General features: G+C 30.7%; 1 pseudogene; it reads right to left on the bottom strand.

Annotated features, from left to right (window-relative positions):
• Positions 1-14,955: 14,955 nt before the first annotated feature.
• On the bottom strand, positions 14,956-20,154 carry LOC17874993 (annotated as a pseudogene).

Raw genomic sequence — 20,154 nt, 5'->3', positions numbered from 1 at the left:
ATCTTTGGATTGATAACTGATTGAGAAATATTGATCGGCATTTATAGTCAAATGATACCCTCTCATAGTGGATGGACAACCTTATAAAAAATTCATCAATATAATAAGGAGTTTTTATCAATATTCAAATAATTAGTTATATTTTTTAAAAGGTTTAAAATCATTTTTACAAGGTTTCTTAAAGGTTTTATAAAGGTTTATAAGGTTTTTATAAAGTATTTATACGGTATATATGAAACATATGTAAAATTATATATATATATATATATGTGTGTGTGTGTGTGTGTAATTTATGTGTATATTTATGACAAAATATAACGAAATAAAAAAGGACTGAACCGGGTCAACCAGAAAAATTGGATTAATTTAGTAATTTACCTTACAAATAATAGCCCACTAGAGCACTACTTTAGAGCATCTCCACTTGTACTCTATATCTTATTCATAACTTTATATTTAAGAGTAAAATCATCTCTAATGGTATTTTTTACTCTACTCTATACTCTAAACAATGATTGATTTAAATTCATTGACCTTTTATTTAAGGATAAATGAAATACCTTATTTTAACATTGTTGGCAGACTCAAATTCACGATTTATCAGTCGCTAACCGACTTTGCAGAGTAATAAGTAAATGCAGTTTTAGTTTTGCAGGGATAAAACTAAAAAATACCTCTTCTGTTTTTCTTGGACATGTAATAAATCAACTTTGTTGGTAGGAAAAGAAACCCTCATTTACAAATATTTTGTCTAAAAATACTTTTTTTGTCAACTTCATACAGAGATAAACTCAAATGAGCCAATCTGACGGAACATTGTTTACAAATTTAACAACTTGCAAACTAACGCATGTTTTGCGTGTCAAATAGTCCGCTTTTACATTTGCATTTCTTGAAATAAGAGACAAAGAAAAATATGAGAATTCTTCCCTGTCAACTTTTATATCCTCCAAGTAAGTAGAGAAAGCCAGCCATTCCGTAGGAGAATACACCATCTTCACCAAGTCAGAACAGTCAGTGTAGAACTTGACCTCGCGAAAATTATGTTCAATCATACATCGCATCGCCCAGACAAGTGCTTCTACTTCTGCATGGAGGAGAGAAAGACTCCGTCTGGTAGTTTGGTCCCCCATAGGTGGTGGTGCACTCCGTGGTTGCTTACAATACCATCCTAATCTCGCGTACTGGTCTGTAGCCTTCCATGATCCATCTAAATAGCACTGATACCCTTCCACCAAGGGATATAATTCACCTCCTGATCCAGTAGTCCTCACGTTCCTGCTATTATTAATAGTATCCCGTTCTGGCTCCTCAATTCGCGCATGGTTCCAGGCCGTAGCCTCATCCTTCGCTAACCTAATAACATCCATCGGACATTCGTCTAAATTCTCGAAAACTTTTGTATTTCTGACTTTCCATATGTAACACAATATCCAAGGAAAACTAGCATCCCCATCTACAGGGTTGTTAAACCCAAAAAGATAAGCCATATTTGCATATACAGAATCTGACGGAAAAAATTTTGGACCCATAGGTATACTAGCTAGAGCTCAAAGACAATCAAAGATAGCGTGGTTCACCATCTCCATCTGGTTACAACACCTCGCGCAGCTGGAGTCAATATTGATTCCCCGCCTCCGTAGATTAGCTGACACCGATATACACCCAGATAACAACTGCCACATAAAATATTTAATTTTAGGTGGACAACGTACCTTCCTGAAAAGACCCGACGCGGTTTTTTTTAATTCATTAATTAATAGTCCCATACCCACTAATTTATCTAACTGAATTAACTCAACAATAAACCATCATGCACACTGAAAACATATTAAACCAACACCATTTAATCATAATATTAATTAATCAATTATTCAATAACCACAATTTACACCAGCAACCTAGCATGCCTCTAAACCATATTCCAACAACAACTAAACATATTCATAAACATAACCACCGAGACTCTAGATCATCCTCCTCTCCTCGCCATGATTCCACGGATCACACTATACCTGCACCACAAACACAATGAGATGCATGAGTATTATCACAAATACTCAGTGAAGCGATCCCCCCCCATCTACTGGGCTATACACACAAGCATATTAAACCAATATAACATGCATCAAATTAAGCAAAACAAACAAACTAGGCATAAAAAGACACCAATTACTCGCTGTCCAGAAAAACTGTCCAGAAATTTGGTGTCGAGCGACACCGACCCCGCAGAAACCATGAAATCGCCTCTCAACTCCCTAGAGAACGAATCCATCACCTCCAAAGCTCCAGCCATGAGCCCTAACAATCAAACATACAATAACAGCAACCAAAACACACAAACATGGCCACACAAGACAAATCCAGCCATCCAAATCAATCAAACACACATAAGAAGGGTTAAACATGCTTAGATCAGCCATAGTCACGCACTCACCTTTTGCAATAGAAGACAAGAGACGAAAACACACCAAAAACAGCAACACAAGACACTCCTAACACCACAACTACAAGATCTCGCTTCCTTTAGCCTAGAAACCCAAGAACAGCCACTAAACTCCTCCAGAAAACCTCAGGAACTTTCACTCTCTTGAAACTTTGATAACAACATCAAAACGGCTAAAACAACACTTAGGTCGACCTTTCTTCTTTTAAACATGACCCCTAGGGTTGAAAAACCCAAACCAATCAAATTCGCAATTAATATTTTTACCCGGTCCGACCAAAGATTGTGGTGTTGATCGACACCCACAACCGGTGTCGATCGACACCCCCAAAAAAATAAATCACGGTTGTTACACTTCCAAACCTTAGCAAACAATGGTGAAGCTCAGGTTCACAGACTACAAGTTTAAAGTGCTGAGGATCCACCATTTTTGCTGTATGGTACCCCGACTTAACTGTATATATTCCATTCTTTGTAAAATGCCACCCTAAGGAATCCGCCACTGGATTACTACCAACAGGGATAGCATTAATTAAGGAGATCTCAGACGAATCAAAATGTTCTGTAAGTAAATCCATATGCCACGAGTTCCTTTGACGATCAATCAATTTTTTTATTTGTAGAGATGGGTCCATAACCGACCCATTACTAGAAGCTCGTCTCGGGAATTGAGCTGAAATAAGGATTAGTCCATATAGAAATGGACTCTCCTGACCCAACTCTTTTAATAAGTTCTTTATTCATCAAAGATCTAGTTGAAATAATGCTTTTCCAACCATACGAGGGGAAGTAATCGAATCTGCTCCATTGGATTCGAATTCCGATAATATCGACTCTTGAACACCTTTGCAAAAGGTGAATCAGGAAACTCCATAAGTCTCCACAACTGCTTAGCCAAAAGGTCTGAATTAAAATCTTGAACATCCCGGAATCCTAGACCAACCAACTGTTTATTATCACATAATTTCGTCCAAGCCCACCAATGCATTCCCCCTGGATGACCGTTTGTACTCCACCAGAATTTTGCTACTACACTGGTTAGCTTAGTTGTAATCGTTTTTGGTAATCGGAAGCATGACATCACATACGTAGGTAATGCTGATGCCACAGCCTTAATCATCACCACTTTCCCACCCTTAGAAAGCAATTTCGCCGACCATCCGTTGATATGGTTATCTAGCCGGTCATGTATAAATGAAAATACTTTGGTTTTCGAACCTCCAATACTGTCTGGTAACCCTAGATAAGACCCCATTCCCCCCATGGTTGTAATTCCAAGAACCTCCTGAACCGCCAATTTTGGTAGCCTCCTCCACCTTATGTCCAAATTGTATCGACGACTTTACGAAATTTATCTGTTGACCTGAAACCGACTCATACCTTTTTAGAATGTCCAATATAACCGCACATTGCTCCCTGTTAACCTTACAAAAGAAGAGACTATCATCTTCAAATAGTATATGAGAAATTGACAGGTTATCATCTTTTAGATGACTTCATTTACATACAATCTATGATTTTATTAAAATCATCTATATTCTTTATAAGTCACAAACCAATACCATAAATATTAATTTTTTAGCTTAGGTTAAAGAAGATGTCATAAATATTAATTTTTTTTTTGTACGATAGTGATCTGTGATAATAGGGTGTAACTTTTAGTGTGTAACTACTTAACATATCTTTAAATTTGAAATGTGAAACTAGTAAATCAATTTAAATATTATGTTTAATTAGGTTGATTAGTTTAAATATATTTACCATATGGTCTAAAGATTCTAAACCAATATATTTTTTAATTGTGAATACATCATGTATCATAAATTATTAAACAGTAGTGGCATTACTCACAGACACACACACACACTAGAATACTAGCTAGATGCCTAGATGCATGTAAGCATTGAAACATTCATTGGCCCTTTATTGATTATTAAATAAGTTTCTCAAAGGCCATATTATTAATTATTGACCAAGACCAGTCTACTATTAAATTACTTAAACAGTTAAACTTATCATAAGGTCCGTATCAAACTTTACTTGCTCATATATATATATACTAATTGTTGAGCCGCACTATGGGCGAGAAGTTTATAATGTTCTTTTTTTTATATTTTAATAGTTCATTGTTTTCTGTTTTTTTATTAATTTTTTTATTGTTTTCATTTATTGTTATTCTATTTTTCATATGGATTGTTTTAAAAAAAATTATATTAGATTTTATTTGAAATATTTATTGTGATTTTTTCAAATTTTAATTTTGTCCCAATAGTAGGTGTTAAAACCTTATATTTCAAAAGTTTTCAATTCTTGTAGCCCAAGTTATTCTTTTGATTCCACTACTTTTTTTTTGGTTGGCGAGTTCACTGATTTGTTTCCCCTAGTGTTTTCATTGTGTCTTGTAGCTTTTTCATTTTTCTTGTGCTTAAAATCGGTTGTGTTCTCGGTTGAGGTGGTTTCAGATGAATATCTATCTATCTATATAGAATAAATGTTCTTGTTTTGTATTTAGGCCCAAAAATCATAAAACTATTAGCAAGCCTTTTAATTAGAATAAATACAATTTGACTGGCCTGTCGAACCATTTAACTGAAAATAAAATAAATAGGCTGAGTAAATAAGACTACTTCCAATGGGCATGATGTAAAAAATATTCAACAGTTGCAACCAATGGTTGTTGTAAATATGTTGTTAAGGATGGGGCAAATTTGGTGTTTATAAATTATAACACTTTAAATTTTGATTGAATAGAGTCTTCTTTTCCATGTGTTAAGTTTTAGTGGCCATTAAGATTTATGATATTTTTTCACCCTAATTATTGAAACTCAATTATTTCATATAAAGTAAACAAAAATTAATCATTTTCAATACTTTGTAGATATATAACTGTTTTATTTAATTTTACTATAAATATTATTATTATATTACTTACTAGGTAATGTCCCGCGCATGTGCAGGTTGTTGTATATTAAGTTAATTATATAGTATAACTAGCAATTGACCCGCGCTCCGCGCGGCAGGTTTATAATTTTGTTTCGTTGATTTTTATTCATATTGTAATATTTTTTTTAATTGATTTTCAAAAAATATTATAATTATTTTCTCTTTAATTATTATCTTTCAATACTCAAATTTGGATTAAAAGCACTTGATTCAATTTATGAAATATCATTTTTTTTCTTTTTGATCATGTTATAAACTAATATTTCACTTTCATTTTATTTTTCTTCTTTATAATTTTATATATACAATTACATAAATGTTGTTTTAGTCTACCATAAATTTAAATTTTACTTCCATTCTAAAACTCAGCAACATATTTAAAATATTAAATTATGATCAATTTAAAATGAAAGTTGAATTATATTACTACCACTAATAAAATAATTAAAGTATTGTTTTTCTTATTTTAACATTTCATTTTTTTACATAATTTTTTTTATTTATATAAACTTTCTATTAGTTAAATAAGTAACATAAATATGCACTAAATGAATGTTTTAAATTTATTTTAATGTTTAAACAAAAATGTGGCTTAGGTGAATGCTTAGGTGGCATCATGAGAAGAGAGAAAAAGCTAACTTTATATATATAGATATCAATGATATTTTTACACTTTATTTATTTAAATCATACAATAGAAGAATACATCCATATCTCTTGCATTTATTCATTTATTTATTGTTCAGTTTTTATATTAATTTTCTCCCGTACTTTTGAGCATTTTCAGGTAAAACAATAATATTGCTAATGATAATAATATTCAAATTTTTTTTTTAAGTTTTTCATATAAACTTACACATAACCTAAATTATTTAGTAATTAATTCTAAACTATGTTGTAACTTTCCCGAAGAATAATTTTATTTTTAATGTCTTTTTATATTCCCTTGTAGTATAATAGATAGAAAACTGAATATCAAATTGTTGTTTATATAGAAAATCAAGTATAAAATTCAAATTAAAACATTATAATGTTATTTATATTATTAAAATTAGAATCAAAAACTAAATATAATGATCATTATTTTTAAAATATTGTCTTACACATTGGTTAGATAATTATATAACAAAAAATTTGTTTGTTACAATAATTACATACTTTGGAAAATAAAATGAATATACATAAATATGTGAGAAAGAAACAAACATCCAAAGTAAAAGAGTGAAGATGGTTTCTTTAACTTTATTTTCTTATTGTGCGATAGTCGGGAATCAATATTTTTGAATCCCAACGATAAAATAATTTTCTTATATCCATGAAATATTATTATACATATGTATTATACATTTAAAAATAAAGAAAACAAAGAAAAATGAAGAAGTACGTAAAACAAAAAAGAAATATAATTGAAAACAAAATTTTAAACCAAATTTTTAATCCAACTCTTACAATGATATCTTAATTGAGTTTTCATCCCATGCAAGAACATTTAAAAAAAAAAACAAAGACAATATTGATAGTAACATTCCGGGATTGTTGTTCAATTTTGATAGTAATTTCTTTAAAATTTTTGAGCATTTTTGGTCAAACAATATATTATTAAGGATAAAAATGAAAATTTACTATAATGTTCAAAAAAAAAATTTAAGTTTTTCCATATAAACTAACATCTAACCTAAAATATTTTGTAATTAAAATCTAAATTATTTTGAAAGTAACAAATTATATATATTTCTATAATATCATATGAAATGAAATTAAAAGTTATACAACAATTCCCATAGAATACTTTTTTGTTTTTAATCTCTTTTTATATTCCTCTTAATTTAAGTTATATTTATAATTTTAATTATAATTGTTCTTCCTTGTAGTACGGAACATATAGAAAATTGAATATATATTTTTATATATAGAAGATCAAGTATAAAATTTGATGTTAATAAAGATAGTAATGATGTTTATATATTATTATATGTTGAATCCCAAACTAAATATAATGATTGTGGTTGTAAGAAAATATATTACTTTTTTTGGAGGTAAGAGAGAGTTAAGAACAATTGATTTGATAATTACATAACAAAAATAATCTTGTGCTAAAATACATACTTTTAAAAATAACATAAATATGTATATTTAGCTTGATTTTCTTATTTTGAGACGGTAAGAACAATATTTTTGAATCTGCTACGATAAAATAATTAGCGAAATTGATACCAATAACCTTTTTCTGATACCCTCTTTTAGAAATGCCCTTTTTTTTGCCATTTCATTTTTGTCCTCTCTTAAATTTTAATGGTCATTTTACTCCTAATTGAAAGAATATTCTTTCCCAAAGGAAGGAATATTCCTTCCAAAAATTCCCCCCCCCAAAAAATTTCCCGCCAAAAAAATTTCCGCAAAACATTTCCCACAAAAAAAAAACATTTACAAAATTTTCCCGCCAAATATTTGAATGGGTTTACAAGAATTTTTAAAGGGTCTTTAAAAGGTTTAAAGGGGTTTACAAGGGGTTTTAAAGGGATTTACAAGCGTTTTTAAATGGTTTTTATGAGATTTGTAATGGTTTTTAAAAGGTTTTAGAAGCTTACAAAGGTTTTTGAATGGTTTTTAAATGATTTACAATGGTTTTTATAAGTTTGTTACAGTTTTAAATGGATTTTTAAAAGATTTTAAAAATTTACAAGGATTTTTAAAGGTTTTGTAAAAGGATTTACAAGTGCTTTTAAAAGGATTTGCAAATGTTTTTAAAGACATAAAAGGATTTAAAAATAGTTTTAAAGGAATTACAAGGGATTTAAAAGAGTTTTAGAAGTTTACAAAATTTTTTAAAGGGTTTACAAAAGTTTTTCAAGGTATTACAAGTTCTATAGAATGGTTTTTAAGGATTTACATGGGTTTTTAAAGGGTTTTAGAAGTTTACAAAAGTTTTTATTAAATAATTTATCACGGTTATAAGGGGTTTAAAGGGATTTACAAATGTTTATAAATGTTATAAAAATGATTAACAATGGTTTTAAAAGGTTTACTCAAGTTTTGAAAGGTTTTGGATGACTTTTAATGATTTACAAGGGGTTTTAAAGGATTTTAAGGGATTTAAAAATATTTAAGGTTTTTTAAGGAATTGCGGAAAAATTTTGGTTGAAAATTTTTGGCGGGAAATTTTTTTTAGCGGGAATTTTTGGAAGAAATTGAAACAACCCATCCCGTGGGAACCCCTACCACATGGCACACCCCGCCACATGGTAGCTACAAGCGCTGCAGCGCATCGACCCTAACCTCTCTCCTGTGGGCCCAAACTACGCAGCCCACTGCTCGCAGCCTCCTGGCCAACCAGGTAGGTTATTGGTGCGCATGGCGTTCTTCGAACCCAGATCCTCACCCTTTAACAACCTTCCCACCGGATAAGACACTCTTATGTAAAAGATCACCAATGGAAGAGAAACAAATAAATACATTTTAGTGGGAGAGCTTAAATTAAAATTATATTACTTCTATTAATATTTAATACTTAAGACATCATAATTACTAATGTGGATGGTAGGTATATACTAGATGAATGTTTTAAATTTCTTTTAATGAATCAAATAGTGTTTGGTTATGTGGATGCTTAGATTGACACTCTAGAATAAGAGATAACTCCCTAATCTATATATATAAACAAAAAAATACAACAATCCGTCCGAAACCCACAAATCATTTTTCAACTTTCGGACCAACATATAAAAAAGACCCACGATATTAACATCTATATCTATATATGGTGGGAACCTAATAACACATGTTTCTCTATGATTCTCTACCGCACTTCCGTTTAAACCCATACATCGACATGTACTATACACAATTAACTAGGTCCTGACCCGCGCTACAGCGCGGAGGAAAAGTGTTGATTCTGTTTTTAATTTTTAATTTTTTGGAAATATTGCACGATAAATTTGTTCTTGTTTCGAATTGTAGGATTTTAATTGTATTCGATTTTCCCTACTGAATGAAGACGCATATTCGACATTTTAGTGTTAACACTAAATTTTATAAAATACGGTAGCTTAAGTAGACCGGTGTTAAACAAACAATCAAGAATATATTTTCAATAAGTAAAAATTGTGTGGTTTTAGTATAGTGGACCATTTTCGGTTTATTAAAAATGGGAAAGTGGGATATTTGGTTTCTAGGTTGCGTTTTGGTAATCATATATCAATATATTGAGGGTATTTTGGTTTGTAACTGTTTTTGAACGTTATAAAGTTTTGTGTAATATTTGCAACACTGTTTGATTTTTTTAAGTTTGGAAATATTAGACATGAATCGGTTATTAAATTTTGTTTGGGAACTGTAATTATGTATGTTCGTTTGTGTTAAAACCAAATATTTTTTTTGTTGTTTTCTGATTTCCACAAACAGAACCGAGTACAATAAAATAGCGGGCTTGTTTTTTTTAATTATAATAGTAACTGTTATGTTAAATAATATCATTTACTTTGGGCTTCTGACCCGATTATGTTATAATTTTGTGGCTGTAGCTTAATCTTGGAGATACGGGGGAAATATTGTCATTTGATTCTATCCCTACTATAGTAAAAGAGAAGTACAAAAGTTTCTTGGGTCGGGTTTTTTAAAAAAATTAACCCGAAATTTTTCAATTGGATCTTACTAAAAATTTAAAGATATTAAATACCAGTTTCCATATATATTATTTCGAAATCTACCAAATTAAACCATCAATATCGGTTTTGGAAAGTACATTAATCTTAATTTGTTTAAGGAAAAATACATTAATGTATGATTTTGTATATTGGTTTAACAAATTAATCTAAAAATCAGAAATATAAATTAAATATAAAATATTTATCAAATTATCCATAATATTTCAAAACAAAATGTTCCTTAAATATCTTATATTAATATTTAGATGTATAGTTTTCTCCTATATTAACTATGATCTTCACACCAATTACGGGATAATTCATTTTCAACCATCTTTAATATATTTATTTGGCAATAGTTTCGAATTTCTGGCTTGATTATAAAGCTAATCTTTTTTTCAACGCTAACCTAACTCTAAGAAAATATTATCTATATAAATAAGTTTCTGCTACCAGAAAATTGTAACATAAACACAGATTTTACATTTTAACACGATAAGAAATAAGAAATCATTGGCTCTTTATTTGTTTATTCTAGAGATTTGCAATTTTACAAAACTGCATGAAAAGTCCAAGTTAAAATCATGTATATATGATTATGCGGTGTACCGCGGGTCAATCCCTAAACTTTAAAAATGATTCATAGTATAATATTTATACATGTATATATGTCACATATTGTTCTAAAATTAACAATCCAACTAAAATCATACAATTTAAATAATTTTGAACATATTCGAAACCAACACAAAAAATACAATCTAAAAATGATAGAATTTAATTAATAATCAAAATAAAGTAAAGCAAACACAAATAAATTATCCCGCAACGTACAAAATATTAAAAACCCGGTAACTTTCCCCCGCGCTGTAGCGCGGATCCGAATCTAGTTGCTAAATATAAGGAATGTTGCGGGATAATTTATTTCCTAAAACCCCGAAATAAAGCCCAATACGAAAACGAAAACAAATAATGGAAAGATCCGGAAATGAAATCGGGTTTAATTTTTTTTTAAAACCGACCCGAGAATACACTTGTACTTCTCTTTTACTATAGTAGGGATTTTTCAACGACTAATGAAGCTAAAACTCAACAGGTGTTCTATACAAACACAATTTAAGACGAAAAAAAATAAAGTATGTTATAGTGAAGAAATAATTAGGAGATAAAATACGAACCAGTTACTCATAAATAACATAATAAAGATTGCATTTGATGAAGAAGATTGTAATGATAACATTGATTATGGAGAGATGTAGGAAGCCCATTTGATAATTCATTACTCACTTGATTTTTTTTAGAACTTTAAAGAGCTTATTAACTTGTTCTGCAAGGTATCCGTCCTTGATTTCCTCTTAATACTTTTTAGATTTCGTATCTCATTATTACTTCCACTGTTTTATTTTATTTCTTTTCTTTTCCTCTTTGTTTAGGGGATTTTCCTAGAATAAATTAAACAACATATTTTTGTTTTCTCATGTCTTGGAAAAGTTGTAAATGTTATCAAATTTTGGCAAGTGTGCAGTTGCATTCGTAGTAGTACTTAAGAATCAAATCCACAAAGACGAAAAAGTGTCTCTTTGACGTCCTACAATGCATAATGTTTAAGAAATGTTTTGTAATCATATTATAAATACGACCCAATTAAATTCAAATCCGAGTGAACATAAAATTTAACGTAAAAAGTAACTAACTTACAACATTCTTCTTTTTAACTTTTTATATCTTTTTAACCTTTTTACATTGGTTTAAAATTACAACATTCTACTTTTAAAATTTTAATACTCTATGTCATTTTATCTATCTTCCAAATCATAATTTAACACTTATTTTGTTTTTATATTCAATATTGGTTTCAAAAAAATCATATATATAAAAGTAAGGTTTCACTCTCTCCTTATTGGGCCATTTGCTATTTTTTAAAATTCAATATTTATTTTAAATTTAACCAAAATTGCAATAAAATTAATAATATACATCAATTCATACTTTAACTCCACACTTTACTACTAAAATTATAGGGAGATTTGCACAACTAACCTTTTTATGATACCATTTTCTACAGATACCCTCTCTAGGTGTCCATTTTCAAAAATACTCTCTTCAATGTACAAAAAGACTAAATTACCCTCCTTTATTATAAAACATGATAAAGAAAGGAATATTTTTTCCAACAAAAAGAATATTCCTTCCAACAAAAAGAATATTCTTTCCGAAAAATCTCCCGCCAAAAAATTTCCGACAAAAATTTTCCCGCCAAAATTTTTTCGCATTTCTTAAAAAACCTTGTAAATAATTTTAAATCCCTTAAAATCCCTTAAAAACCTTGTAAATCTTTCAAAAGTCAACCAAAACCTTTCAAAACTTGACTAAACCTTTTAAAATCATTGTTAATCATTTTATAACATTTATAAACACTTTTAAATCCCTTTAAACCCCTTATAACCGTGATAAGTCATTTAATAAAAACTTTTATAAACTTCTAAAACCTTTTAAAAACCCTTATAAATCCTTAAAACCCATTTTAAAGAACTTGTAGTATATTTAAAAACTTTTGTAAACCTTTCAAAACCTTTGTAAACTTCTAAAACCCTTTAAAACCCCTTGTAAATCCTTTAAAACTATTTTTAAATCTTTGTATGCCTTTAAATACACTTGTAAATCCTTTTACAAAAACTCTTGTAAATCCATTTTTAAAACCTTTAAAATCCTTGTAAATTTTTAAAATCCTTTAAAAATCCTTGTAAATCCTTTTAAAACTGTTATAAACTTATAAAAACTTTTAAAAACCATTGTAAATCATTTAAAGACCATTTAAAAACCTTTGTAAGCTTCTAAATCCCTTTAAAAACCATTAAAAATCTTTTAAAACCATTTAAAAACTCTTATACACCCCTTTAAAAACCCTTGTAAACCCTTTAAAAGACCCTTTAAAAAATCTTGTAAACCCTTTAAAAAATTTGGCGGGAAAATTTTGTAAAAATATTTTTTTCTGCGAGAAAATTTTCTCGGAAATTTTTTTGGTGGGAAATGTTTTTTGGCGGAAAAACTTTTCTCGGAAAATGTTTTTGGCGGGAAAATTTTGGCGGGAAAATTTTGGGGCGAAATTTTTTCGAAGGAATATTTCTTCCTTTGGGAAAGAATATTCTTTCAACTAAGGGTAAAATGACCATTAAAATTTAAGAGAGGGCAAAAATGAAAATGGCAAAAAATAGGGTATTTTTAAAAGAGGGTATCATAAAAAGGGTATTGGTATCAATTTCTCAAAATTATAACTGAAATTACATAAATTGTGAATTGACTACTTGTTTTCTCCATCCAATCTCAATTAACACACAATAAATTATAATAATAACTCCTCTAATTTAATTATTTTAGAAATGTAACTTACATCACTTTATAGCCTATAAAAACCATTCTCGCATCATCCTCCACCATATCTCATATACTAAATATTTTCTTTGTTTTTTCTTTAATGTTTCTGGCTTCTTGCATGGGTTGAAGATTAAATTAAGATATTATTGTAGGAGATTGTTTATATATTGGGGGAATTTCAAAAATACCACTTTTCCAATACCACTTTTTAAAAATACCTCTCTTTCTTATTTTATCAAAAAGTCACTATAAAATTTGAAATTTATCAAAAACATATGTGTAAGCTTATATTTATAGACACAAATTATATACATATTTCATAAATCAAAATACCCCTCTTTATATATGTGTAAATTTATATACATATTTCATAAATACCGTATAAATACCTTTTAAAAACCTTTTAAAAGTAATTTAAAAATCTTATAAAAACTGTGTAAACCTTTTAAAAACCTTATAAATGCCGTTTAGAACCTTTTAAAACCTTAAAAATATTTGGATTTAGTTTCCCAGTAGTAATGATGATCTTGATGTACCTTATCAACCATATAAAAGTTTATAATTTTTCATATTTGAAAAATGGGTATTTTTGAAAATGGATAGAAAAGAGGGGTATTTTTAAAAAGGGTTACACCAAAAGGGGTATTTCTCAAAAATCCTCTAATTTATAACAGTTTGTGAGTGTTAAAGGAATTGAAATATAAGGTTGTACCACCTACTATTGAGCAAAATTTACAGTTAAACAAATAACAATAAACATTTCAAATACTAAAATAATATAAACTTAAAAACCTCATATGAAAAATAGAATAACAAAAAATGATAGCAATAAAAATTAATAAAACAAACGTTGCAAAAAAAAAAATACAAAATATATTTAAAAAATGGTAAATACGTGCGGGTCAACAACTAATATATATATGTAATCAGATTTTAACGGCGGAGAAGAAAAATATAACTAATATATCTATATATATAACAATAATGTCAATAATGTCTTCTGCGAGACACGGACCTTACTTTATTTTCAATTAAAACTTTTAATTTTCTTTAATTTTATTCTTTTTAAGTATAAGACACCCACTAAATATTACTAATGGAGCTGCTCTTATGGTATTCATAGAAACTAAAAAAATGAATTATAAATTACGTAAATTAATTCAATTTTAAAACAATAAAACTAATACTATTACAAAATTATATTAGTAATAATAATATGATTCAAAATTTTAATAAAAACCTTTAAATTAATCATACTTTAAAATTTTAGATATGTAATGATTTTTAGAATGAAAGTATATTTTAAATGTATGGTAGAATAATACAAAATTTCTGTAAGTGTATTTCTAAAATTTCTAAAAAATAAAAATAAAAAATTTAGAGTAAAACATAAATTATAGGAAATATATATTTCATGTTTTCATTTCTTATTAAATTTTACCTAAAGAAGAAAAAAAACATTACTAAACTCAACTAAAACTTATACTTTAAGACGAAGATATATGAACGGACTCTATCTTGTGTAACAAATGCAATGATTTGCCTAGCTATATCAACAAAATTCATTTATATTTTCAGTTAAACATTCTGAAAGAAATCGAAACTTAAACATGCTTGAGGTGCAACAATTTCAGGATGATGACCTATCGGAAAAAGAATGTTTGTACCGTGTGTGTGAGGGAAAAACACGGGAAGAGGTCACGTGGTGATTTGAAGGGTTGGTAAACAAGTCTTTAAAGCCTTTGGAAATAGTAAACCAACCATCAGACGAGGATGAGTCAACAAGCCGAGAGAGGACGTGGGGCCCATGGGTGGTGATAGGAGGGTTACATGTAGTCTTATAACCTTTATCATCACTGATGTCTCCACACTCTACTTCAAGAAGTGCAGTCTTATGACCTCCATCGTTGTCAGCAATGATTTCGAATTTGTCACTGGCTTCATTCTGAGTCGCCAATATCGAAGTATAGTTATCCGCGAGTCGCATACCACATCTGTTTAATTTGAGCTCCTTATTAGGGAGATGAAATTTTTATCTCAATTTTCTCGGACTCTTTGCTTAGAGGAATATGGCAATCAAATATAATCAGATGGTTATACTTCTGGTGGAAGCAGAATTCTTCTTGTGTAGTAGGCTCCGAGTAGTTCCCTTGCTTGTCTATATACCGAAAACGTACCTCAATGTCTACAAAACAAGTCGTAGGGTCGACAGTATTTGAGCTTTTAGAAGCCACGACAAGGTCAGAAACAGCAACGCATGCCTTGAAGTCTAAAAAGGGTTGTTGAGAGAGAGGAGATTGATGTAGAGGGATGATAAAGCAGCTACCGGGCGATTGGTGAGTAAAATATGGAGGCACTTCACCTGGTAAGATCAGACACTTGGAAGCTGATCGTTGAATGATGTTTTCTTGGTTCAAGTTGAAGCAGTTGGTGAAACTGATCACTTTAAAGTCAGTCCTGGTAATATTGGTGTCTTCTTCTTTCTCAGGCCATATAACATCCACCAAAGGCTCACATTCTGAGAAAAAAACCTCGTCAAGATTTTCAAGTTGAAAAATTCTTGGTGAGATGCACTTTAGCTTTGTACATCCCCGCATTTCTAAGGCTTCAAGGCTAGAGAAATTGTCGATCCACGGTGGGACTTCTTCGACTGCTGTTTGGTTTAGATAGAGAATCGAGATTTTGCTTGAGATATTTGGAAAACTTTTCAACCGTGAGCAGCCATTGAGATTGAGGCGGTAGAGAGATTTCAGGTTGATGTTTGTTGGAAGAGTCTCTAGACTTGAGCATCCCAACATTTCCAAGATCTTCAAGTTATTGAGATTCTGAATCGAGGAAAGAGTTAGCTCCACCAAACTCGAGCAACCATTGAGATTAAGTGTCTCGAGTCTTGTTGCCATAGAAAGATCCGGGATTTCTTTCAGGTTTTCAGATCCCAACACTATTTTCTTGAGTTTTGTAAGAGGCTGAAAGAAAAGATTTGAACAAAAGAAAAAAAAAACAGTTTAGACAGTTCAAATTTGTCACCTATTAAAGGTCTTAGTCTTTGATAGATATATGACATCTAATATTTATAAAATTAGTAATTGAATAGTTTCACCAATTAAATCATACCTGAACTCCTTCCCATAACCTCTCACTCATTATATTCTTCATGCTAAGTTCAACGAGATTATCTAAACGCAATTGGAAACTTTATAAAGGAAGTCTTGTCAAGAATGAGCTCTGAGATTTGATTTGAGATAACAGGGAAAGTCTTCAATGCTGAGCATCCGGCGAGATTGAGGCATGTGAGAGATTTCAGGTCACCGGTTGGAAAAGCCTTCAACTTTGTGCATCCAGCCATGTTCAAATCCTTCAGTTTATTGAGACTGAGAATAGAGGAAGGAAGTTCCACCAATTTTATACAACCATGAAGATCCAATGTCTCAAGATTGGTCGCCTTCGAAAGATTCGGGATTTCTTTCAGGTTTTGAGATTCTGACAAATCCATATCCTTGAGGCATTCAAGGGACTGAACCAACATAAACATATAAATTGTACTTAAAACATACACACAAATAAATTGACATCATGCACTATGTTGAACGTCTCACTATACTTACCTTATTTCCTTTCCATAGTTTCTCAAGTATCTTGCTATTGGGCAACCTAAGTTCCACCAGCTTTTCAGGACAAAATGTAGCAGGCAATTGTTTCAATGGATATCCCGGCCAACTCAGTAACTTGAGTTTAGTGGGAAACTCATCAAATTCATCAGGTAAAATCCATTTTACTTCCTTAACTCCCTCCCATGAATTTGTATAGAACTTTAGGAAACGGAGATTGCGCATATTTTTGAAGGCTTTCTTGTGTATCTCCAACTCATCAATCTCATTTAAATTCAAGGATATCCCTAGAACGTTTTGAGTATCCTGAAAATATACAAAATCAATCATTATCTTTACTTGTATCAAAAAAGAGTTCTAAAAGGAGAAAGTGAAATCTTACGGTTTTAGCTGCAAGTACATTGCAAACATCTTCCGAACCTATCAAGAACTCCCGTTTTCCAGGCTTATTTGACGACTGTGAGCGGACAACTTCTTTACCCATTTCTTCTAAAAGACAATGCATCTCGACGATACTCTTATTTCGTGATTTTATTACATGTATAAGAGACTTATCAATAAGAATATCAAGACCTATATTGATATCATAACCAACATCCGCAAGCATGAGCTTGATGTAACTGACTTCAGCACCGTTAAAAAAACATGCGATGTGACGAAATATTCTTTTATGTTCATCTCGTTCTAAAGCATCGTAGCTAACTCGAAGTGCTTGCTCTATTTTCCCGTCTAGATTTTTAACAGTTAGCAACATTTTTTCCCAATATTCGGGGTCCCTTCCCCGTAGAGATGAACCTAGAAGGTTAAGCCCCAAAGGAAGACCACCAGCCCGCATGGCAACTTCTGAAGCAAACTCCTTATATTCATCAGGTGGAGTGACTTGCTTGAAAGCAGATTGACAAAATATTTGAAAAGCAACTTTTTCTGACGGGATACCCACCTCATAAACGCATTTAATCCCATGAGCCCTTAGAATCTGCTTATCTTTTGTAATCGCGATGATTCTACTCCCAGGACCAAACCATTCATCTCCACCCGCTAAGACATCTAACACCATCTGATTATCCAAGTCATCAAAGAAGATAAGAACATTCTGGTGCTTTAGCTTCTCTTTCACCGCACCTAAGTGATTTAGCATTATACCCTCTTTATCTAATAATATAGAGAGGAAACTTTGTTGCAACTTCATCCTCGTGTTATAGTCAGTCAGGTTGGTTTTGTTATAATCTTCTCTAGATATTAAATGCTTGTCTATGTAAATCCTACCTCCGAAATGTGGAGAGAGTTGATTAAACAGAACTCTTGCAATGGTAGTTTTCCCAATCCCCGAAGGACCCCATATTCCAACCGTCTTTACTTGGTGGAGACTCCAAATCCAACATTGATCTCAGCTTTGTGATATGATCTTGGATCCCGACAAAACTCTCATAATCTTCAGATGGAGTTTTCAGTCTACCCAAAAGATCATTTGCAATAACTTCAATATGTTTTGCTTCATCATCGCTAATTACAAGAGAAAAATCAATACACAAAAAAAAAAAAGTAAGTAACGAGTATGAATAGTTAAAGGTTAGGAACATACATATTCATGTATAAGATACTTTCCTATGTTAATCTTACTTGGCGGAGCCAGAAATTTTTGTCATAGCAGTCATATATATTTCCTTATATTTATTTATTACACTAATATTAAAATGTATATTTAAACTATAAATTTTGGTGAAAGCTCCCTTAGTCCAGTGGTCGACGAAAGCTTGTTTAAAACTTATACACCAAGAGGTCTGGGGTTCGACGCCCAGGTAATGAGATTTATTAATTTGCAGATTAAGTAGACAAGCTTACAGGAGATCTATAACAATGCACAAGGTGTCGTCAAAGGGTATAATCTGTGGTGAATCTAATAGGGTCGGATAGAATTGTCGGTAGTAGAATCGTCATTGTAACAATTCTCATAATTTGCAATAAATAATAAATCAAGAGTTAAAAAAAACTATAAATTTTGTCATTTTTAACAGATATATAGTCATATTTTAGAAAAGTATAAATAAAAAATGGAAAATAAATTAATGTTATATAAAATATAGTAATAATGAAGGGGTCAAAGGCATGAAATAGTCACATAGCATAGGGGTCAATATAAAACTTTTATACTAAAACATCTAATAATATTAAATAATCATCATATAATTCAAAACTTTTAAGAATTCCATGGGGGTCAGTTGACCCCCTTCCAATAACACTACATCCACCCCTGCCTCTAAGATATATAAGGTCAATTTTGCATTTTCATACAAATTCAAAAAAAATAAGCAATATATATAAGCCTTATACATATCTTTTAAATGTTTTCACGGTCATATACATTAGTCTTCTGAAGTATATAAACATTGATTCTGAACTCATTGTCGTGCGGGTTTTGAATTGATATATTATATGTTACAAACATAACAGTAAAGTAAAAAAGTTATATTTGCGTATTATTTCAAATTTCATATAATTAACACAAATTACGGTTAAAAAAAAAAAGAAAAAATCCATAATAATGGTTCCGTAAAGTCGTACCTATCCATAACACATATCCCGACAAGATTTGCTACTTTTGTCAGCGCTAGTTTCCATTGGTTTTGCAAGTCTTCTGTATTTTTCTTGCAAGTCTCTTTAAAGATCGTTCCAAAGTCACCAGTTTGGTGCCTCACATGGGAAGGATCCACACCGTAGAAAATGGGAATCACAACTTGGTCAATATCTTTATGACATTGAACTATCTCCAGCAGCTCGTTTAAGCACCAGCTAGAAGAGGCATAGTTCTTAGAGAATAAAACTACCGCGATTCTTGAATCCTTAATCGTCTTTTTAAGCACGGGATCGAGCGATTCGCCTTTCTCGATCTTCGTGTCTTCGAAAGTAGTGATCATTTTACGACCGAGCTCCTTTAGAAAGTGGCTAACGAAGTTATGGCGAACATCTTCCCCTCTGAAGCTTAAGAAGACGTCATATTGCCAATTTCTAGACGACATGATCGAAGAAAAACAAACAAAGAACTGAAACTAGACGGAATCTTTCTCTTACTAGCAATCAGATGAGATGTGCAAGTAAACAGACACGACCGAGAAGAGAGATATGTAATAGACTATAGAGA

Source organism: Capsella rubella, unplaced genomic scaffold (genome assembly GCF_000375325.1).
Source record: "Capsella rubella cultivar Monte Gargano unplaced genomic scaffold, Caprub1_0 scaffold_8, whole genome shotgun sequence".
Lineage (NCBI taxonomy): Eukaryota > Viridiplantae > Streptophyta > Magnoliopsida > Brassicales > Brassicaceae > Capsella > Capsella rubella.
The sequence above is the reverse complement of the archived record's forward strand: the minus strand, read 5'-3'. Positions and strand labels throughout refer to the sequence as shown.